At 39.5% G+C, this 24885-nt stretch overlaps 1 long non-coding RNA gene across 1 annotated transcript; it reads left to right on the plus strand.

The window, feature by feature from the left end:
- The first annotated feature begins 1092 nt into the window (after window positions 1–1092).
- On the plus strand, window positions 1093–20938 carry LOC111925907 (uncharacterized). The gene is made up of 6 exons (XR_015282806.1): window positions 1093–1206; window positions 9368–9497; window positions 14056–14114; window positions 17311–17413; window positions 19326–19439; window positions 20703–20938. It is a non-coding gene; the product is annotated as an uncharacterized LOC111925907 (long non-coding RNA).
- Window positions 20939–24885: the final 3947 nt, after the last annotated feature.

Consider the following 24885-nt stretch of genomic DNA (forward strand, 5'->3'; position numbering starts at 1 on the left):
CAAACAGTGTGTGATCCCCTAATAATCTAAGTATATCCTACAAAAAGCAAGTATTTTTTTTACTCAAGACTATTTATCTGTTTAGTTACTGGGTGTCAAGCTCCAATATGAAATGCAAGGCTGCATACAGGGGAGAGTAAATAATCTGCCCAGAACGATCCCCTGCAGCCCTCTGATAAAAGGAAATGTGAGCAGAGGTGCACCTTGACCAGCTGGAGTTTTGAATTGTGTTTGCAGAAGCTCAGGTTGCAGGCTGTGTAAAAGCTTTTCTCTCATAGTGGTTAGATCAAGCATTAGCAGCTGCTGTTCACTGGCGCATGTGGAATTAAAGCCAGTCACAGGTTAAAAAAAAAAAGCAGAAAGAAAAAACACATGGGACAGTGCAAGGAACAAGGGCTGGTTGATGTTATCACTCAGCTGCAAACAGCAGAGCAGGGGAGGAGAGGGAGGGCTGCTTATCCCAGTTAATCCAGCTTGCTGCAGATCCAAGGGTCTGTTTTGCTTTTAACTCCAGTTCCCAGAACAGTAAAACAAGGGAGGAAATAAGTAGAAGGGTCTTGGAGATGGGCAAGGTAAATAAAATACTATAATGGCAGTGTCCTAAAGGGAGCTAGGAGAGGAAACTGTAAAACATGTTCTCATGCAAAACAAATGGCTAGCTTTCCACCTTGAACTGCAATTACCTGATTCTTCCAAAACAAGTTTAGTAGCATTCATGTTAGGGGTGGTATTGCCTTCTGTTTTCTCCACACTTACCTGCATTAGAATACACAAAACTCAGTACTAACTTATATTTCAAACATGAATCCAGCCAAGCACTTAAAAACATCCTGAAAATGAGGCACATAATTAGTTCCACCAAAGTCAACAAACTATTGATTTGATTAAATTTTAACAGGTACTTGAATGCTTTGCTAGACTGAGATCTCCCAGATGCTTTTACTTGCTAATTCCCCTAAGTACAAACGATGCACCCAGCCCTCCTTGCAGGCAAAGTCTGCCTGCCAGCTGTGCTGTGCCTTGGGAGGCTCCTGCACACACATCCATTGTCACATCACGGCTGCTGCAGGTTCTCCCCTGGAACTACCTGTGTGGGGCACTGCCCTCTCACCTCCTGCAGTCCCAAGTGAGGTGAGCCAGGGTCCAAATACAGACTGGGCCTTGCTTTGAGTGATGGAGCCTCTGCAGAGCGAAAATGTTTCGGAGGTTGGTACCTTGTGTGTTGCCAGGGATGCTGGAGACTGCAGCCTCTCCATCTCCATGCCTGAGCCCCAGGGAGGGGCACCTTAACTGCCAGGATGGAAATGTCATGATTAGATAGTAATTTTTTCATGCAATAATCAAGGGAATTAAACACAGTCTATTCTTTTCCTTGGGGAGATAATACATTGACTTGACTTCATATTCCATTTGTGTCACAAATTGTCAATGACTTCTAAAACAGAAAAAGTAGATGTGAGCGCCTCCTCTATGGGTATAAATTCTGGGCAGAGTCTCTGTTGTCAGAAGTCTCCACTTTGGAATCAAGACATGGAGTCATTATTTATTATACTCTGAGACATTCAATGCTTTCCTGTACTTGAAAAAAAGAACATTTTTCAACCACAGAAAAATGATTGTAGGTGTGGACCAAAGCTGTAAGCTCCATTCATTCTCACGGCTGTCTCTATGAAATGAAGAAGGTTGTAAAGCTCCCTTAAGCTATACATGTCCTGGGCTTCAAAGCATGTACAGGAAACACACCTACATAAATACATGGATTTCTGAAGCCTCAGGTTAAAAATGTAATACAAGGCTTATTGACTTGGTGTATTATGCTCAGTCTAGTAATTCTGTACCATGCTATGCAATTAAAAATGTCAAGTTGCTAGGAGAAATTTAAGCTATCCTTCTCAAAGAAATACCCACACCATGACTCAGAATTGGCTTTGGGCACAGACAAAGTAGGGAAGAAGGCTGCTGGAAGGCAAGTCTGTCATAGGTAGCAGTGCATATACCACAGCTTTGAAAAATCCCTAAACATGTGCTGAATTCTAGATGCTTTTAATTAGGGCAAATGAATTAAATCTTGGAGTAAATACCACAATTGTTTGTCTCCACTGACTGCACATGGAGTTGGGGCCTGGCACTCTGGCCAAATTTCTCACCCTACCACTGAAATCAGGCACCATGAGTTGCACTGCCTACATGCTTTGTAATGGGTGCAAAAATAAAAAGTCTGTCAGGGTGTGAGTGTGTGGTGAGAGATATTTTTTGTAAATTTTTCAAGTAAGCAATCAAACAAAAATTCCTCAATGCATTGTGGTTTACTCTAAAGCGTCTAAGAAAATCTAGATTGTTTCTGTCTTTGACTATTAAACTTAATTAATATGACCAAGCAGATGCAAATGCAGCAGTAAGCATTTAAAAAATACTGTTATCCTTCTCTCTGTTATTTTCCAAATTTCTTTCTCCCTTTCTGCCTGTATTACTCATTAGATTGTATTTCAGAGACCACTAATCAGGCTAAGTGCCCATGGCTCTCTGGGAGAGCTGCAGTTTAGGAAGCACCCAGTGCACAGCCCCATTTGAGCATCGACATGAAGTGGGGCATTCCAGCTAAAAGCACCTCCAGGACTTCTCACTGATAAAAACACACACACTTCTTGAAATGCTGATTGCAGTGCACAAGGCTTTCTGGCAAGGAAAAAAGTAGTCTTGGAGCTGTTATTAATTTTTCACAGCTGTTGCTTCTCAGATGCTGTAAGGATTGAAGAACAGGACTGAGGAAAGCACAGTAGGGTACCAGACCTACCTTTGCTCATCAACTCCGCGATCTCTAACCTCAGTGTGGCTGGCTGCTGCTGAGCCATCATTCATCACAGTGCCTCCAGTTCCCTGCACCAGCAGGTGCCAGTCCAAGATCAAAAGAAATCACAGCAAGTACAGTTTTTCTGCACTTACTGTGGACATGAAGAGGCATCAGAGCTGTAAAAAAATATGAAAAAAGACATCTTCTTTACCTTTCTTCCTGTGAGTTATGTGGTGACTCACAGATTTAAGAGAAACACACAGGGAAAGAGTAACCTCCAGCCAGATACATCTCAGCCTTTTGCTTGCAGGAAAAAATGCAACAAGGGGTTTCTTGGTGTTGTTTTCCTATCCAGACTCTGTCAAGACCTGTTTGGACTGCCTATTGAAAGAGCTGTGTGCTCAGCAGAGCATAATAATATTAATCTTCAGCACTACTAGAGTGCTTAACATTTTACCAGGGCTTCACAAATATAAGCTGAACTGCATTCATAACATTGGCTTGAGAAGTAGCAAGCTGACAGTGAGGAAAGATAGCAAGCATTCTTCCCCTCCTACACACTCGTAACAGCCTTACTCAGAAATGACAGGGTCAAAACAAGTATCCATGATCACAAATCTGGACAGCGGTCTGAATTCAGTGTACTGATGGATTTTTTGTAAAAGTGCCTTGGGAAAAAGAGTAGAAATATCACTTTCCATGGGTAAAATGACCTTGAAAAGCAGAAGCCTGCCAGGTGCAGAGGAACATGCTTCCCAAAGAGCTTGCAGGAACAAATCAGCCACAAATGAAACAGAACTGAAAGGCAGGGAGGATGATAAGGGTAGATTTATACTGAAAGGCTTGATCCTGCAAAGATATATGGACATGATGACCTCAGTGCACTGGGGCTGAGCTCTGCGAAGCATCCTGTGGCTCCTCCAGGGCATTACCTGACAGCCCAGCTGCTCAGACACAGCTCTCATAGGGCAGGGGTGCTGTCCACAAAAATTGGATTCATTACCTGGTGTGCAGCAAGCCAGTAATTAAACACTCCAGAGATATTGATTACTTATTTCAGAGCTGTGCAAGCCTGAGTGCTCCATGAAATTCCACAAAGCAAACACACCAACTATCAGAACCTTTTACTATTTATACATTTTAGCAAAGAAGTTACAAACAAAGGAGCTAGTGTTCATTGGATACAAGTTACATAGTTCTCTTGCTGATTAGTATTCTGTCTTCTATTGGTTAACAATTCTCCTTCCTCTCATGATAATTAGTTCCCATGCTCAGTGTTTCTCTTCTTTTGGGTCAGTGGGTTTCTTGGGTTGGTGGTCAGTGAGTCAGTGGTTGCAGACCTCCCCCTGCCAGAATTTCCTTTACCCAGCTGAAGTTGATTTCAGCACAGTTGCTGAGCTGGGTTTATTAGTTTCTGCCTTATCTTGGATATTCTGCCAGTTGTTTTTGTGGCCCATCAATTCTGTATTCTTTGTGCCCACTACCAGTAGGCATCCTTCTTCCTAAACTTTGTTAACATCCCCCTAAGTCTAAGATCATGTCCAGCCCTGAACCTTAACAAGCCACTTCTACCAACAAGTAATTTGCTTTTCTAACACAAGGATATTACTTAGACCCTGTTAGCTGCTCTCTTTTTAATGGTTTAAATCTCCCTTCTTAATGATTTGGTTTGAAAGTATACAAAGATCTAGGATTAAAAAGCATCCTTAAGAAAATTTTACATATTTCACATTTTGCAGCAATCCTGAAGACCAGGATAGGGGTTAGACCAACTGTACCCACGCATGACAAAGACTGAATCGGCTGATGAAGTAAATAGCCATCTGGAGGTTGTTATTTGGGGCAAACATAATAAGATACATTCTTCAGCCCTCCCTCAGTTGATTCACACAGCTAGAATAAGTAGGATTGACATTGGTATTATTTGTTAATTAAGTACATTGGGAAAATGTCTCTGTATTAAGCTACCAAGCTAAATCTGTAAAGTTGAAAACTGACAGCTATCTAAGGTGAGATGTTTCTGCTTTCATGACATAGTCCATAGCAGTGATGCTGATGAATAGTCTGTCAGAAGATCTAAAAAGGGCCTAAATTCTGTGGCTTATTACTGGTTACAATAGCTACTTGATCGTTGTCTTAAAACTGAACATTTATTAAAGGCTTCTTCTCTCCCTGACTTCTGGAGTCCACAGTTTTTAGAGCTTTGCTGTAAGACCATTTGACTAAGGTGTCTCCAGTAGCTCTGAGCAAAGCCCTGGATGCAGAACAGGGTGGATGTTAACATTAATGTAGAGTTCAGATTGTTTTCCCTGTTGCTACAGGGTTGAACTGCTGTATGAGCAGTGTAGCTTTTTTGTTGTCAGGCATAAGACCAGGCATGCTGTTCCATTAGCAGGCTGCCTCTCCAGCACAAAAAAGAAGGAGGATAACATCTGCATTTTTCAAGGATCGGGGTTTAAGCTGACCCCACCAAGAATTCTAACTAACACATTTTTAATCTGTTTGTTTGCACTGCAAGTAGAATATTCTTGTGTTGACCCAATTGAGATCTCCATAACTAAATGCAGGATTCCTCAAGCAGTCATAGGGGTCTGGTGGACCTTAAGTCCTGTGCCAGGCTCCTCATGAAATTAATCCCCAATTCCTTAGGAGATTCCAGGCTGTTTTCTCTCATAGCAGGGCTGGACTGATAGGAAGTGAACAAGCAACAGCTCTTTATCTAAATCACTGAGCTGCTGTGCTGGCATGCAAGGGAATAGCCTTTGCTCAAATCAAACAAGCAGGCCAATTAAATTGGTAGATTTTTCTCTTTGGAGAAAAAAGCTGTTACTAAAGCTCTAAGTCACAAGGCTGCACTCTATAAATGAGATAAGGCCATCATCTAGTCAGTAGGTTTGCCTTTCCTCTTGAGATATCACTGTGTTGTTGCCATGAAAGCACAGCAAACCAGGTTATTCCTTAGCTAATTTCTCTTTTTGCCGATTAAAACCCTCTCCTGTAAGGCCACTTTAATTGACAATTGCTGAAGAATGCTATTGTTCTCTGGTAGATTTTGTGAAGAAATATTGTTATCTGATAACATAAGCTATATCATAACATTAAATGCCATGTTTAAAAAGCTAATCCTCAAGTTAAGTGAAATCTCAGCTCATTGAAATAACAAGTATTAGCTTTGTCAGGCATCACTGCTGTAGAGAAAGGCTTGAAAATAAGTACCCCAAACATCACAAACTATGAAATAAACAAAACTAATTTAACTAGTTTGTACTTTAAAAAAGAAAAAAACAGATGAACAAAAAAACACCCAAACCAAATCAACCAGCCAACCAAAAAAAAATATTAAAAATTCCAAATTTCCATAAATATTTCTTATTTTTATGTCTTTGTTCTTTCATTTTTAGAAAAAAACTTCTCAAAAGGCATTGGGACTATTCCTAAAAATATTAATAATTTTTTTTCTGTTAATTGCCAACTAGTAAGTAAGTGTGTCACATTCTCTTTACACTGGTATTGCTATTGTTTGTAAAGAAATTAGGTGCTGCACTTTGGACAAATATACACCAAAATGTTTAAAGTTTCATTTTCTTTTACATTTGTAACTTAAAAATTCAGTTTAATTTCTGGATTTATTTAGGTTTTGCTCTCAAAATATTAATGTGCACTTTCATTTCATCCAAAATCCCTTTTTTATCCTGCAAAGGCATTTTGCAATTTAAGACTATTTCCACTTTTGAAAAACATTTATTCTTGCTATGTATTTGTACTTTTTTCAGTGAACACATGAATATCTTTCTAGCACTGTTTTGTTTTACTGGGAAGCCTGAATGAGGAGAGAATGACCATAATAAGAGGCAGTAGGGACACATCTGGGCTAAGTACAGGTTTTTTGGCAGCTGCTTACTCCTGCTCCCTTTTGTCAGTTTAGCTGGTAGAGATCCTGCCCTCAGTTTCAAATGTTTTATCCATGCAGAGAATTATGACTGCAGAAATTTATTACAAACCTTTTCCTTTGCGCTGAATTTTACTCTAACCATTACCTGACTTGAATGCGCAAATTTTAACATCTTCCCTTTGTTTCTCCAGTCCTCTCCTGCAGCAGTTTTCACATTTTTAACATCACCCAGCAGTAGCTGTCTACACACTTCAACAGGCCCAATACGAGGCTTAATTTACTGTGGCCAAACCAGCTTCTCTGTGATTTACATGTTATCTTCAGGAGCTCTCTTTTTCTGGTACCTGGCACACATGGGAGAGGAGGTGGAAATTTTTCACTTGGTGTTAAACTGCTAGGTTTAGCAGGTTATCTGTGTCTAACAAGCCTGAGATGTATAATGAACTTGCTATATTTATAAGAATTCTAAAGGTAAAAACAGTTATTAAATTTGTTCTGCATGGGCATTGTACTGAGGAGCTTGTTTTTTTACAGCCATGCCACCTCCAGCAATAGGTACCAAAAAAGATCATGAGAGATCAAAAGCATATCATCAAGTGTAAAACAAGATTAATGAATAATGGCATATGACTATCTGGGGGGTGGGACCTTCCACTTTCTCCTAAAGTCCTGTAAAATTTGAACATAAATGGCATGACTGCATCAGCATCACTGATCTTCTGAGACAGTCACACTAGTGATGCCAATCTGTTCTAAGGATTTCTTGTTCTTTTAATCCCTTTCCCTTTGGTCTTTCATAAAGACATTTGTTCTAGGCAGGTCTCAATTACCTTTAATGGGTGTCTTAGTGATGTTAGTTAATCTTATAAGTACCTGGTTAATTTAAGAGAGTCTGTTTTCATAACGAACCACAGTATATTTGTGAAATATCTGTGCTGAAAACCTGCTGTGGGTTATAGTGGAAATTCAAGTAGAAATTCTGTTATCTCCTGCTCAGTATTGCATATGCTGTCTCTGCAGCAGGCTGGGGTATATCTGCTGTCTGAAAGCCAAGGACTTGCCATCCCTGAGAATGGCAGACTGTCCAAGTTAGTTTGTTCAGGAAATTATCAGGACCGGCTTGAAATAACATGGAAAAAAGGCCTCTTCCACAGAATTTCTTCTTAATAACTACAGGCAGCCTCTCATGGCATTCCTTTGAATTATCTCCTGCCTCTGTGCTGCAGTGATACTTTCCAAAAGGGCTTCTTTCTTTGCACTCACTTCTACAGTTTGGAAGTGTCACCTGGGCAGAACAGGAGGATTTCTTGCTTTTGTTTGGCACCTCTGGCTTGATCAGAAAACACAGAGATGCTCCTTAGGGAAGAAGGGTACCCTTCAGCACCCACTCCAAAGTCTGATTCTTTGGGAGTGTTGAGGGGTTGATTTTGGTGTGTGGATTTCATAGATGGTCTGTGTTTCTGCTGTACACTTGATGTGCTCAGGATGTCTACTTACTGTGCAGAACCAGCTCACACACATTTACTTCTCAGATATATTCAGCCCATGAGCTGCACACTGCACTGAACCTGCAAAAGTATTTCTGTCAAGAAAATCCACCTATCCTAGCGGGCCCTGAAGTGACCTTCCCAAGAGTCAGTACCTAAAACTTAATTAAATTTTCACTACTTTTCTAGGCCATATGAAACCAGAAGTCATACCCTTCACAGAACTCAAATTCATCCTCAATGATCCATCACGCTTCTTCTTCCCGTGGGTATTCATTATTAGCAAGGGTGGTCTCTTCCCTGTCATACACTCTGCTCTGCTGCAGTTTCTTCCATGTTGCCAGACTGAAAGAAAAGTGAATGAAGCTATTTTATTTTCTTTTTCAAGAACAGTCCTCTAGGATATAAAATAGCTTTTCTCGCCAGTATTATCAGAAATGACAGTTTGCAAAAGTCAGCAAGGACATTTTTTCCAGCAGTTTGCCAATTGTTTCTAATTTGCAAAGCATCCAAAAGTTTTTGAACTACTGAACCTAGTTCAATTTTTTACACTCAAACCATGTCACTTTTATAGGTTTTAGAGGCAAATATCTGACAGGCTCAGTGCTAAAACCTGATGTTGTCACATAAAACCTGATGTTGTCACATGCCACTTTATTCCTATTGGGCCAATGCTGCCAAGGACTAGGATATCAACAACTGTCTGGCTCTTTCTTCTTGACACCCTCCCTTCAGATGTTTTAGATATACATTTAGATATACATTGATGACGGTCCCCTCAGTCTTTTCTTCTGGAGGCTGAACAGCTTCCTCAGCCTTTCCTCATAACAGAGATGCACCAGTCCCCTACTTTGCTGTCCTCCACTGGACCTGCTCCAGGTGTTCCATGTCTCTCTTTCCCTGAGGAGCCCAGAACTGGACATAGCACTCCAGATGTGCCTCACCAGGGCTGAGCAGAGAGGCAGGATCACCTCCCCGAGCCTGCTGGCAATGCTCTTCCTAACGCACCCCAGGAGACCTTTGGCCTTCTTGGTCACCAGGACACACTGCTGGCTCAGGGACAGTTAGTCCCTCTTCCTCTTCTCCACAGAGCTGCTTCCCAGCAGGCTGGCCCTCAGCCTGTGCTTGTGCATGGGGTCATTCCTCCCCAGCTGCAGGACCCTTGCCTTTGTTGATTCCCTCACCATTATTTCACAGACACAAGGCTAAGGATCCCTGGACACTGTGACACCTCTCCCAGTCTGCAGTCCCATGTATTTGGCCAACATGGGCAGGCTGACCAGAAAGCCAGCAGGACAGGAGCATCACAGGGATGCACAGGAACCAGGTGGGTACCACGCTATTCCTTCCAGGAATATTCCCTGCTTGCCTCCACAACCCCTCCTTGGTGGCAACTTTGCAAAGAAAAAAAGCTTTACACAGATACTCTCCCACGGAACTTCATGGGGTGGTCTGAAATGTCATCTTCATCTGCTAAAACAAACCTGGTTAAACACAGTGAGGCCTCTACAGAAAGAAAAAACCAGAAAAATGTCCTGTATTCTGCAGAGATGATTAAATTGCATGTCCTGTAAGTTCTTCTTGTTATAATCACTTTTGATATGCCCTGTGTAACATTCATCTGGCTTTCATCCCTACCTCTGTCTACTGTTTGTGGTTAAAGAAAAAGTGACGTTTATTTTGAGCTAAAAGACAGCTTTGTTCCAGACCAGATGTCTCATTCACTATGCATATGTCAGCCCTGCAGGTGCTATTTCAGACTCAAGAAACAGCAAGTTTTTCAAATAACAATGCAATGTCAAGATATTACTTGCACAAAATAATAAAACACTTTCTCAGCTTCAGTCATAGCAAGTTTTTGGTTTTGGGATTTTTTCCCATGTAGTGAGTTACATGTACTTCCATCACTGTAACTGAGAACATCTCCACTGACTTCAGAGGAAGGCTTCTCATCTATGCTATTAAGAGTGAAATTTTAAAATAGCACATGGATATGCTGCACATTTGAGGGACTTGGCTGGTTTAACACTTTAATTCTTCAGGGACTGTCTTCAGAATTTCCTGTCTCTAATGCATTGAAAGAAAAACCAAGCTTTCAATGAGTCATTTAAGAATCTCAGCTATTTGGGGAGAATTTTTACTTCAGGGTTTCACATAAGCATTATGTCACTTAGATGTAAACAGCAGAAAGTATCCTTCCATATTTAATCCAGGTGCTACATCACATAACTTCTGACTTCTCCCTTTCACCCACCACGAAAGAACTGTAACATCTTCCTTCTTGGTTTTATAACACCTATTTTGGAAACTTGTTGATTTTTTTTGCAGTGACAGCTCACTCTCATTTCAAATATGATTCCTTCTCAAATATCATCTGCAAGTGACCCATTTGTGCTTCCTTTCAAGTTGGTAAAATTTAGATTTTAAGATAAGAAGAGTAGATTGCCCCAGTGGCTACTAGTCATATATCTTTGCTTCACCTTAAGTTGTGTGACTGTCATAAGAGGTAAATTATTACGGTCCAGATCTACAAACATACCTAAAAAAGAATGTATATAGAACCAGGGTTTTCATCACCAGAAAGACATATCCCAAAAAGCTGCCTTATCCCACAAGGACTAGGAAAATTTTTGGTGTACCATTTAGTTATACTTCAATATTCTTTGAAGGAAAACACTGTTCTTCATCCATGGGTGGCCAAATCCAACATCCAAGCTTCCCTCTGACTGATGGGAGCTCTGCACACTGCATCACTACCCCACCTAATATGCTTTGCTTGTGGGTAGTTGGGGACATCTTGGGCCAGTTTCTGCCACAGGTCCAAGAGAAAACCTCATTAACCCTGCACAAGCCAACACTAGAGCTAGACCCTCCAATGAGTGTGCAGAAGGACAGAGGGGCTACCAAACTGCACTAAAACTGCTTGTGGATCTGAGGCACAGTATAAAACACAATGCCCTTTTATAACTGTGTTGCTGACCTGTTTTATATGGAAATTAATCTCTCTTTTTAAAGAGTTGCATATTTATAATTCACCTCAAGAGACTTATTAACAGGATCCTCAGTTATCCAGCCTCAGAGGTTAGTTGTAATAGCATGGCTCCATTTTGTTTGGATGTAGTCTAAATAGTTAAAAGTGCTTGTATGCTTGGAAGGGAAATAAGTTATAATATACTCTTTACATTGTCACAATTCCACCAATGCTCGAATATGGCTTTTGTTATCTAATCAATCATCTATTTCTTCTAGTTACCAGGAAGAGAAAGTCCTGCTGTGAGGTGACAAACACTCATCCTTTGCCTTCACTAGATGTGATCATAATCTTCTGAAGGTGCTTACTCTTCCTGGCTGACTTTAAGGGATGCCTGCTCTTCCAGAGTAGATATTTCTCTGCACTGACAGAAAGGGGAACTCAAACAACAAGTTGAGAGGTGGATGGCTGCAGCATGTGAAGTTTCATCTTTCCATGTGAGCCCTGTCGTCTGCGTCTACCCTCAGAGCTGTGTGACTGACCACGACAGCTCTCTGAGAATGACCTGGTGATAGCTTTCATCTAATGCACAAGTCATTTACTGAAAGGGTTTCAACACTTTAGGTATATGGAAGTTTACTGGTATTTGCCCAAATGGCCTTTTGGTGGCAATTTTCAATGCTGATTGCCAGATACAGCCTTTCTGCTGCAATATATAGCTACAAAACAAGTTACAGAAAAAAAAATCCTGAAGTTTTCTCACTGGGGAAGGGGAACTGAGTTGAGGTAGTGAGCACCTTTTTGTGTGTAAATGACTCTCTCTCATATACTTTTGTTATTAATGCTGTTGCTGTTACCGATTGTTTCTCATCCCATTGCTGTTTGCCTTCAGGAAATTGTTATCTTGACCCGTTGTCTCAGCCCTTGTCCCTCTCTTGGAGGGAGGTGCAGGGAAGGGGAGCAGCTTATTTGGAGTTTAATTCCCACCTGGTTCTAAACCACCACAGGGACATATCCAGGCTTGCAGCTATTTTAAGGCAGTTATCCTGCTCTTGCTAAAATTGCTCAAGGCAACAGTCTTCCTGTTAGCAAGAGACTGAAGAGTGATCAAACAGTTTACAAATATTGGATTGTGCTTCAGTGCTGAAATTTAAATAACCAGTCTTATAATTATTCTGCTTTTCCAGTTCCAAAATATTTTATAAATACATCCTTTCCAGGTCATATAAATCAGTGTCACACTCAGTGTGCTCAGTGGTGAGGAAGGAACATCAGTTCATTTTTTCAGTAGTCATCCAATCTGGCTTTTTATCTTTGAAATAGGAAAGCGGTAGTATTGTGAGCACAAATTTCATGCAGTCTGTTCATATACTGTTGAATTTAAAGTTAAATTTCCCTGACAAACAATTCTCCACCATACAACTTACCTCAAAACTCTAGTCATCTCTGTTAAATAATCTGCACAATTACTGTTACATTAGGCTGCAGGAAATGAAGGAGTTTTAGACTGCTTACCAAACAGAAAAATTCAATCAGTACAACAGTAGTTCAGCTCTCTATTTCCAAAAAAAAAGAAAAAAAATAAATTTAAAAGGCAACAACAACAAAGGAACAGCAACAAAGCAGTCATAACTCCTATAAAGATGACAGATTAGACACAGTCTGCCCATGAGCTTTGTTTCCCTTTAGGTAGAGCCCTTTTACAGTCTGTTACTGCAAGCAGGTATTGCCAGCATGTAAGGCACAGCTTTGCAAAGCTTTGAAAACTGGTGCCATCCTGGGTTTTCAATGAAATCAGGATGCAGCTCAGGGATCAGTGTGGTGTCAAGCTTCCATTAACTGTTAACTTTACTTGCTGAGGAGAAGAGCCAAAATTTGTTTCACTCTTCAGAAGCCAAAGAGAATGGAAGAATATGTGATGGATTGTGCATTCATGGTCAAGGGGAGAAGCTGCAGCAGGACAAACTGCAAACATTTCAGTTCAAAGACAGGACACAACAACAGCACAATGTGGAAATGTAGGTGGAGTCCAGTTGGGCTGATGTACCTAGAAGCAGCATCAAGATTCAGCACCATTTGAATTGTACTGACAGGACTGAGATGAGGAGAGACAAAGTTAAGTGCTAATGTAATGATAACTTTTTACTTAAAAGATCAAATATAAGAGTCAGCTCCTTAATTTGAACGCAGTGTAAAGACAAGCTATAGATTTTTGCCTTCTCAGTCTCATTTTTATGCTGTTGTTCTTGGTTATCAATGGGATTCATGAATAGGTTTTACCTCAGTTTAAGCTCTTTGAAAGCTGTTCATTATCTGTGTTTGTCACTCATTGGGAATTCCCAAAGCATGGCAAAAATCTCTCTGCTAAACTTCAAAGGTTGTTAAAGGTAATCCAGTCAGCCTAAGAGCCATTTATTTTCCCAAATTATTAAAAAATTCCTCATCACTTTTGTTGCTATGCAATTTATGGCAAAACTGCAGGCTGACCCTGATTGCAAGGATGGCTCAGGAAGGGTACATTGCTTTACCTGGCATTTGCCTTACCTGTGGTTCACTAAGCACGGCCTGCTACTCTTTAAAAGGGTGCAGACCTCATGCATAGTCTTTGGAAGAAAGGGCATCAACTAGTTTTGGCATAATCTGTACATAGCCTAAGCATTAATGTTGACAGAAATATCTAAAATCTCAGGCTATGAGATTTCCTGGGCAGTTCTGTCATTCAAGTACCAAATCTGAGGTACCCTAAGGATGCTCTTGCTTCTCGGACTCAGAAGAAAAAGGTCAGATCTTTGCAATCTCTAGCTGTGTCTACACCACTGAGTTAAATAGTACAGGGATCATGGGTCCTGAGGCCAACTGGCAGAACACACCTTGCAATCTGTGCATGACTTACCCTCTTGTATTGATTTTTCAGGAACAGTCCGTGACATACATTGTGATCCAAGCTGGACCTGACCATTCCTTTGGGAGCAGGTAGTTTCAGAGATCTTGAGAACTCTGGGGGAAGGAGACCAAATATCTGTAGATGCTGCAGATCATGTCACTGGCCAACGCCAGACAGAGCAACAATCCGGACTTTGGGGATGACTTACATAGACACTCTGGACAAGTGGCCTGGTGGCAGAGCCAGCAGCCCATTCCACAAACAGATTTCACTTGCCAGACAGCTGAGCTGGCACCAGGCTGCAAGATCCAAAAGATCAGAAAAGCAGTACTACTGCTCCACAAGCAGTAGCTAAAGAGAACTTCTGAAAGGCAAAGGATCCCAACTCCCTTGAGAACATTATCCTGGATCTGGAAAGTATGTGCTCTACAATTTAAGGTTGCCAGTGACTGGCTTAGCACATGCTTAGTGTTGTTGGACTCCTGCTGTCAGCCATGCACTCTCATCACCCACCAACCTGTCCAAGACAGCTTCTTCAGGGCTTTGGGGTAGCTACACAAACTTATCAAATCTAGAGTTAATCTTCTTAGATGAAAATTGCCCATTGTGGTAGCTGAACCCTTGCACTTCTGAGTACCCACCCTCATCTGGTGATACTGCATTTTCAGTCCCATCCCATGCTGGAGCCATTTCAAAAAGGTCATCCATTTGGCTAGTGAAGTACTGCTGCCATATCTTTTATGGCATGAATCAAACACTTAGAACATGCTCTAATAATGGAATAGCAATCAGTCTTTAGAAAATTCCACTGCTAACATTTCTGTATGGCTAATTTAAGTTGCTGAACCCATATATAGCCAGTAAAATGAAATGGCCTGATTTTCAGAGATGCTCAGTTCTTCCACATAAGTGCCTTTGCAAGACAGATGATTTACTAGGCTGTGCTGTTAAGCCTGTTAGCTGCTGGCTCTGAAGTTTCAAAGGCTAATCTAAACTGACAGAAATAGGCATTTTGCAGAGGGATCATCATAGAGGAGAAATATTTTATAGCCTTACACTGAATCTATATATAGAGACTGGGCTATCAGCCAGGGTGTGCAGTCCAGTACATTGTTTCTACCAGAAACAATTGATAAAGCCATTGATTAAAGATTTGACAAAGAAGTCATAGGTTTTTCTTTGTATGCAATTCCATTTATTCACAACATCAGTGACAAAAATGCAAGGACTCATGTTTCCTTCATGACACTGATTTAGCACAGAACCTCGTAGACCTGTGCTCCTCTTCGCAGCAGCCCATTCAGTAAGACAAACCTCCCTGAGACTGGAGAGGAGGAACTGCTCCTCTGCCTTCCTCAAGACTAGATCTGCTTTGGAGTCCCTTACCTGGAATCAAATAATGCAATGAAGAGTCTTTCTCCTTGGTACCAAGCCCTCTCTCTTTTTTTTTAAATATCATGCAACATACACCCTTTTGTCTTTCCTTGCTCATTGCCCTGCTTCTTTCTCACATAATCAAATATGCCTTAGTATGTAGCTGTTTTCTGGAGGATGATGGTTGCCACTGCTATGTCCCCGCAAAGTAGAGTCATTGTCTGAGATGAGCAGTGGGTGTTCTAGCCTCACCCGTGTGTGCATGGAAATCTTAAGAAGGGCTCTCACAGGCATTACTGTGCCTTGGCTAAAGACCTCTCACCAGGTTCTTCCTTTGTGTGAGATGTCCTCCCTCCCATGGAATTCCCAGACAACACTCTGAATATTCACTGGCAGGTGCAAAATCGATTCAGGACCCAAAGTCAGTGAGAAAAATATTTGCAATGAGGCAAGAAATGGGGGAAAAAAATAATTTGTACCCACTCTAAATCAGAGGGAAAGGAAGCAAAAATTATGATTAGAATAGGGCATTAATTTCTTCTTAATGACTTGATGCAGCCACTGGTGTTCACTTTGTGACAAGGAAAGTTTAGCAAAATTGCAAATGGATAAGTAACTATTCAGTACTGTACTTGCATGCTCTTCAAAATTTTAATTATTCCAGTGAGGAGAGAAAATCTAATTTATTCTTCTCATGAGACAGAAAATGAGCAAAAGACAGACAGCAAGGTCTGTTCTTTTAATTCATTAATCTAGTAATCTGTATTCCACATTTTTGCGAATCAAATTTATCCTGCATAGTAAATGCAGCTTGGCAAGACTTCACTTGAGTATGTGTGATTTTGTTACTCTCCTTTCAGATGTTCTTGACCACTCCACTTTTTTGCAAACATCAAAGCAGAGATCACAGTAGTTTAGTTTTCCTTTTTTTTGTTTTGCTAGGCAGGAAGTGAAATATTCCATGAGTACCATCTGTGAAACAAAAATGCTGATTTAACAAATCTTTAGATCCTGTAGTCACTGGAAATCAGGGGACTCACACAGAATCTGTATTGCAGGTCTCTCCCAAACCTCACTTTTTGTGTATATAATAAGTGTAAGCAATCCATATCAGTTCTGTATTAATTTGGCCTTTTTAATGTTGTTTTTTTTTGCCTCCTTCAAGCCCCTATACAAACTGTGTTTTCAATCACTTTTACTTAAGCTACCTATATTTTCTAGTAACGCAAAAGTAAATGTTGCATGCATCCCTTAGTGGTACATATCAAATAGCTCTTTCATACAATTTATTTAGGCAGTTTTTATTTTGCAAAAAACCTTAATTCTTGCAGAGCTATTCAAACAGAGTGATTCAATTAGTTTCCATTATGAGAGGGTCTAGGAAATTTTTATTTCCTGGCCTCTTTTCAGAAGCAGGCAAAGACAAGAATTTTATATTTCAACCAGTGTACAAATTTGACATTCTTCTCATTTCTAGAGTCTGCCATAAAGGATCTGAACTTGGATTCTTGTCATCATACATAATATAAGCGATAACATGCTTAGTACATCTAACATATTGTGGATACTGTATATAAACTATATAGTCAAACTATATAAGTACATTAAGTAAAAAAACCAAATTGTAAAATTCAAGATCCATGCACTGACCTGTAGTTAAAAGTATCTTCTAATATCTATAACAACTTTGTACTAGGAAATATATCAATCTTCCTATTTGTTCCTAACAACCTTTCCTTTATGAAACATTCATTGTTGTTGTGGGTTTTTTGTATTGTTTTGTTTTGGGTTTTTTGGGGGATTTGTTGCTGTTGTCGTTGTTGTTAATTTGTTTTTCTTTTTTTTTAATAATTATTTGTATGCAGAAATATTAATGCTATCTGTATATTTTATCTCCTAATCCACATTCAGGTTCTTGCCAAAGGTCCTAATCATACATATGTAGGTTAAAAGGCTTAAATAGACTGACTTCTATTCAGATGGTGCAGCCAGCGGGCCAAGGCAACTAATTGATGTAAGCATGTAAAGAATAATTCATATTGTAGCATACCTTGGTTATTCTGCCTAAATAATTCAACAGCATTCAGTCCAGTAGGGAACTTCTTGCCCATGAAAAAGACATGCTCTTTGCCCTATGAAACAATGGGACTTCATAAAGCAGAATCTTCCTGTAGGTAAAACTGGATAAAAAACTGGACTGGTTTAGATTTAAAAGGTTAAACAAGGATAGGAAGAACAAGAGAAAAGATTTAAAAAAAAAACAAAAAAGGAGACCACAGGAGCTAGAGGAAGACAGGTACCTGAGGTCATGGTCAAAAATAAGTCTCATTTGATATATTCTGCCAAATAATAAGTTGGCAGAATATTTCAAAACTTAAAGAGATTAACATCCTGAAGGTCTGCCTATCTCTTCTATCATCTTGTCTGTTATTCCCCTCTTTTCTCTGACATTTTTTTCTCTTTCTCTTTCCTTCCCCATCATATTCAGCTTGAAGCATATCCTACTTTAACTTCTTTTACTTCATCAAATACAGTAAAGGTGCAAATATGCATTTTATTAGTCCTATTTGTATGAGGATAGTTCCCTGATTTGAGTGTGATTTCCTCATGGAAACAACTATACTGGCATAAATCCATGCAAGGAAGAATTAGCATTAGTGATGTTGGAATATGTGGTTTTAAAGAAGCATGCCATGCTTTACATGGAGAGAATTATTGTGAGGAAACCTATTGATTCAAATGATATTGCTTATGTGAATAAGCTGCTAGGTTGGGCAATCTGTTGTGCAAAAAACACTCTCTTCCTCTTGACTATAAAGAGAGCACTGACTGTGAGCCATAGGTTCATCATACTCATGAATACAAAACACTACTTTTACAAAGAAGTCATGCACACCGGGTTGGGAATATAAAGCATCTTATGTAAGCATCAATATCTTATATGGATACTTAATTTGCAGGGTTTCCATCCTGTTTATATTGGGCATCTGGTGTTTTGATTTGTCAGAGAAGATCATTCTAGGAAGGATGTAAAATCTTCCTACCATTTGTTCATATAATGTTTGTCCCTCTCATTTTCAAACCCTAGAATCATTATTTATAGATAAAGGAAATCTGAATTATTGCACAAGAATGAGAGTGTTCTTCATTTGTTCATAATTTATTCTCATCCTGCTGCCACTTTTGGCAGTTCAACCATTAGACACAGTCAGACAATAAGAGCTCACAGCATGATTCCTATCTGTAGAGTTTTGCTCAGTTTTTGCAATCTAGGCAGCAATATTCTCTTGTTAAATAGGGGAAAAATTCTGTGTACCATGCAAACATGTTTTTTAGGTCAGCTATGTGCATTATCTACTGTTGAAATAACTATAAGCCATATTTAACCAATGACAAAATCTGGCATTTTATCTTAAAATATTTTATGCTCACTCAGCTTCAGAACAATGTTGGATATGAGATAAGAACCAAAACAAAATCCACTTTTAAAATATTAAGTGTTATACATACATATTTTATCCTTGTAGTCATAGTTATGCTCCCAGATCCAAAAGAAAATTAACTGTGTTAACCGACATGCTGTCTAGAAGCTGACATTGTTATCGCTCAGTTATCGCCCAGTTATCACTCAGCCATCAGTCAGCCAGTCCTGGTGTCTGCACAGAGGTAACCCTGCACTATTGTCCTGTTGATCAATCTGCTAGTCCAATTCCTTTTCTGGAAAAAAATTTATAGGAAAATTTTGACAGGCAGTTTGACAACTCAAGTAAATCCAGGTTATTCTTATTTTACACCTCTAAAAAAGAATATTTCATGGTTTTGATTTTGGTCCCTGGTCAATTTTTTGAGGGATGGTATGTAGTCTGTAGGCAGCTTTCCTAATTCCCTTGCTGTGATATTAATCCTCCTTGTTTCCCTTTTTTCAGTCATTAAATGATTCCTGGTACTATCCACCTTGATAGGTACAAGGAGATGCTGGAATGTTTGATTCATCCCAGTGAACTGAGGGATAGTGATGCACAACCTTATTTCAAGCACTGGTAACATAAGATCTTGCATTCAGATGTTGCCAATTTTATAATTAAAAGATCACAGAAGCAGCTGGGTTGGAAAAGACCCACAAGGACCATAGAGTCCAACTCCTAGCCCTGCACAGCAGCATCCCCAGGAGTCACACCTGTGCCTGAGAACATTGTTCAAACACTCCTTGAGCTCTGTCAGGCTTGGTGCTGTGACCACTTCCCTGGGGAGCCTCTTCCAGTGCCCAACCACCCTCTGGGTGAAGAATAATTTTCTAATATCCAACCTAAAGCTTCCCTGACACAGCTTCAGCCCATTCCTTCAGGTCCTGCCATGGGTCACCACAGAGAAGAGATCAGTGCCTGCCCCTCCCCTTCCCCTCATGAGGAGGCTGTCACTGCAGTGAGGTCTCCCTTCAGTCTCCTGTTCTCCAGTCTGAACAGACAGCTTTTAGACACTATCTGCAGAAGTACAAATTCTCTAGACTTTAGATGTACTTCAAAATGCTTTAGAAATGCAGAATGCAAAGGCAGACTTACAGCATGCATTGAAGTCTCATGCACTATTTCTCAGGGGAAATCGCTGACATTTTTTGGGGGACTTCTACTGAGCAAGGCACCCCACTATGATGAACTTACATGGCAGATAAAAACCCAGGTTTAGTATTAGGGGAAATCTTTTAATGGCAGGAATAATGAAGCTCTAGAGGGATTGCCAAAGGATATTGTCAAATATCCATCCCCACAAATCATTGAAAAAGAGAAAAATTGCAGTTATAAGTTATCGTATCTGGGGGTAGCCAGCTGAACTTCATGAACACTCGAAGTCACCTCCAGGTTTATTCCTGTGTGCTACCCTGTCCCACAACTTACTATGAGATATATCAGCAGGACAAGCCCCCTCAGCGTGGTGGAAGTGTGCATTGCATCTTCCAATGTGCCATGTGAGGAGTCAGGAGATCCCCTGCAGCACTGGTGAGATGATCCACAGGCATCTCAAGCAGCCACACGGGAGTTACAAGCCATGTCAGCCAGGGTGCATTGCCCCTAGTAGTGAATCACCACCCTGGGAAGCATGAGGCACAAGCCAGAAGGACAAAGTTAGAGTTTAAAGCAGAATAATGGTGCAAGACTCTTCTCTTTCTCAGTATCAGAAGGGAAGAAAAATGTTGCCAATACATTTTGTAAGAAAGCCACTGACATGATAGTAGTAGACACACTCTTATCTGCACTTTCTGCACAGCTAGAGTGCAAGACAGATCTAGACTTCAGTTTTTCCTTCAGTTTCTTGCAGGCTTTGTTCCAATGGAAGGAAGTGGACTTAGAAAATTGAAGAGGAGCAGCAGTGTCAGAGACATCTATTAGGCCTGAAGAACAGTGATGGTATTTTTTAGAGGAAGTGTGAGAAATGAGGAATGAGCAGAAAGCCTGCACCATCCTGTAAATTCTTCAAAACAGCGTCCAAGAAAGTGCTTATTGCATGACTTTTCTATTACAATTAAATATAATGATGATGATGATAATGGCAAGGAAGTCCTTAATTTTAGCACCATGAGATAAAATGCAGATGACAACTGTTAGGTTGAGAGTATTTAGTCTTCTTTATAAATTGAAACACTCTGCAAATTCCTATTGGTGTTGTATTTATATCCTGAACAGATGGATTTCCTAGTCATCCTTGTTGTCACAGCCAGGATGTTAAGATTTGAGAAAACCCAGAAAAATTAAACACCAGGACAAATGAGTATCACTGGGGGAGTTTTGTAATTTCCCTTCAAAGTATAATATAATAAAAAAAAAATTGTCCCCTGACTGCTGCAGAAGGAGACAGATAAGAAGAAATATTAGGAAATTTACATTGCCAAGAAAAAGACTTTAAGAAACCCTATAATGCAGGGCCAAAGACTTATATCTTATAACCAAAGATGTTCTATTAGAATACAATATCTAATGCTTAAATGTTAAAGGCAGTCTGGTTTGAATACAGTATTTGATTTATGGCAGGTACAGAAGAGTATTTTCTGTTTCCTTTTCAAAGTAGGATTTCTGATCTGTCCAGTGACTGATCCCAAGATAAAGGACTGAATAGTCAAAGGATGACTAGGGTTACATTTCATGAAAACTGAAAGAATTTCTCAACACTAGCAGATTGCATCTTCAGTGACCAAGAGAGCAGTACAGCTCTGCCATGAAAGACTCATTAATCCATGACAAGCCACAGAATGTGGCTTCTCCTCTGACTCCTTGCTCTAATCACCTTGCTATCGGTACCAGTTATTAAACTTATAAAATGTATCTTAATAAAATGGAAGAAACACATATCTTTCAGTGTATATATGCACTTCCTGTGAAGTTCAGCAGCCTCATTAACTTTGCAGTGTCTGAGCCTAAGTGAATAAGCCAAGCTCACTCAGCCCTCTACAAATGCAGCTGGTTACAGTACTTCAACATTTCAAAAAAAGAATGAAAAAAGAGGTTGATCAATAATTACTATCCCTACAGTGAGACAGACATTAATTATTTTAGTCAGAGAAGATTGTCCACAACCTAAACATTTATTTTTGTTGCATTCTTTTTGAAGTATCTAGAGGCTGTGCTGTTAAACAGAGTAGTTTTCTTATTTTAGTCTGAAAAAAATGTAAGAGTGAAAAAAAAAGCAAAGGAAAAATAATATATTATTTCTCATAGACTAACTGGTTTAATTTCCCAGTTGGCAAAATAAGAAATAAAGCCATGGAATTTTTTAAATTAAATTTAAATTTAAATTCAAATATTCTATATGAACACACATCTACATTTGCCACTATGATATTGACAATGAATAGAAATTTATAACCTTCATTAGAAATAATGTAAATTTAAATATGTGAGCATAATCTGGTATCAGATAATGATATGACAGGGTACAGTTGCAAGTAAAAACATAAATTAAAATATGGAACGAGACAGACATAGAAATCTGGCCTAATGGAGTAAAATCTGCTTTACATCTTGAACAAGTTTTCTGCAATAATTTCTGCACAGTGTTCTTGTCATCGATATGGATACAAACTTCACCAGCATGCATCCATGTATTCTTGCTGAGTGCTCTATTTTTTTTTCAGGTGGCATTTATTTACACCACAGCTGTCTGCTACATTTTCTTTTTCAGTAAGTTCCTTATTTATACCACAAACATCCCAGTTTTGCTCTCAAAAGAGAGCAAAATGTGATTCCACATCGGATCAAATTTTTATGTCACTTCAAATAATAAGCAAGCAGATTGAAGTCCTCTTTAACATCTTCTTTCTATGTTTTCTCCCATTTCTTCCCCATATTTAAGTCTGCCTCAAACATTCCTCCCTCTGGCTTGAAGCCAAGCCTGTGCTCCAGGTCTGAGACAGTGTGACAGGGGAGGTGATGCCTTTCTCTGCAGAAACTCTGCACTTGCCATCCTGCTGACTCAGGGGAGATTTCTGTGTGGCTAGGTTGCAAGTACTGAAATTCAGTATTAAGCAACAGGATATATCAATTCACAGCAACATTTTAAGAAGAGTTTTAGAAATAGGCTACTAAACTCAAGTTTTAATAAAAGGAGAGAAATCAGAGGACAAAACTGTAATATATTGAAGTTGTCTTTACATTTCCTATTTCATCTTATGCTTGGTCATTCATTAATCTGGTGCAATAATGTATTGAACCATTTCTGTTAATTATGCATGTACTTTATCAATGACAGTGGTTATTGGCTGTTATTTTTCATGTGCATACAAATTAATAATAGAGATAAGAGTTGTCTTTTTTTTTAATTTTGACTTCTTAAGCCTTGTATAACTGTCAATTTTCCAAAGACTGAGCTTTCAGCACTTTCAACAGTAAACATTATTATCAGAAAATGCTCAGAAAATGAGGGACCAAGTTATCTTTTAACATGACACCACTTTCTGTGGGCAAAAGAGGTTAATCTAGGGCATAAGAAAGAATTATTGTGCAAAATTCACAAAGAAGGAATATGCAGGTGCTCCAGCTTAGATTAACAAATGCATTTTCTTCGTCAAGAAGAGGTAAAGTAATAATGTCATTGAAGACAAAGAGCCATTGGACAGGTGGCATCTGGGTGTGCTTCTCTAGAAGTGAGCTGCATGTTGTCTGGCCATATCTAAGTGGCAGCCAGGAAGACTTTCCATAACCGGTATGATTTCAAATGATTATTTACTGAATTTGGTATTGTATGAACTTCAGTTCCTTTTTCAAATCCTGTGAAAGAAGAATCAGGAAGCTCCTCCTGGCTGAGCCCCAGGGGTTTTTTGGGAAGAACAACCACACACATAATAAACAGAGCAAGAGCAGTAGTTCTTAAGGTATCAGATTCACAAGAGTTTCTGCTATGACAAAAGTTTTGTTTCTTTACATCCTCCACCCTCTGCATATTAGCTCACAGGATGCATGGCACAGAATCCTGATAAAATCCCATTGATTTGTTATGTATTAAAGTTTGCCAAACACTAACCCACAGACTTGGGATAGAATTAATTTCTTCTGCCAGAGCACTTAGCCTAAATGTTGCAATAATCTAATGGATAAAATGTTGATTTGAAGGTTGCCTGGAAAGAGGATACACATAAATACTTATTTCATGAATTTCAGAGATAACAATATGACAAAGTTATTCCAATAAAAAACTTGCCCGTTGTGGAAATGATTTTTCCCCCAGCATGGTTTCATGGAATCAGTAGAAAAAAATCTTCCCACTTCATAACAGAACGTGATGAAGAAATGAAAATAAGAACTTAAGTAAGAGAATAAGAAATCTTTAATTAAAAATGCCTCCTTCAGCATTTTGCTGAAATTATTAAGGGATTTATGTGAATTGCAGTTGTTTTCTTTGGCTTACAAGCTGAATCTGGAGGTTTTATTCTCTGATAGAAGTGGCTGTTGAAAACAGGGCAGAAATTATGAGAACTAAAGCACACAAGTTGTGACAGGCCTTTAATTATATCACTGAAAACTGAAAGGGGGAGGCAGGAAATATTTTATGAGTAATGTGTTTCTTACATTTTGGAGGAAAAGAAATAATAGAAATATGGTGGGAAATGCCATGATAGTTCACGTCAGAACTGTGAAAGATACATAACACTCTATTTTGGGACAAAAAGGGAAAAGATTAGCTAGAAAGAAAAAATCCTGTAAACCTGGCTCCCCTGTTCCAGTACAAGAACTCAAACCAGAATGTATGTTTTTCAATACTGCTTGTTGCCAACATCAGAATTTCACATTCTTGCTTTATCTTTGCTGATAACCAAAACCTTCATCATACAGATGGAGACTACTCCTCCCCGATCTTCTGTCCTACCTGGCTCCAACTCTCAGCATTATCTCCTCTGAGTTAGAGCCCTGTCCTGGGCAGAGGAGACACATTTCTCAGTGCCTGAGTATGTTGCAAACCCCACCACCTCTCTCAGCATGTATGTTTGAGCAAGAGAGACCC

The sequence above is a fragment of the Cyanistes caeruleus genome, chromosome 2 (genome assembly GCF_971803275.1).
Source record: "Cyanistes caeruleus chromosome 2, bCyaCae1.hap1.1, whole genome shotgun sequence".
In the NCBI taxonomy this organism is placed as follows: domain Eukaryota; kingdom Metazoa; phylum Chordata; class Aves; order Passeriformes; family Paridae; genus Cyanistes; species Cyanistes caeruleus.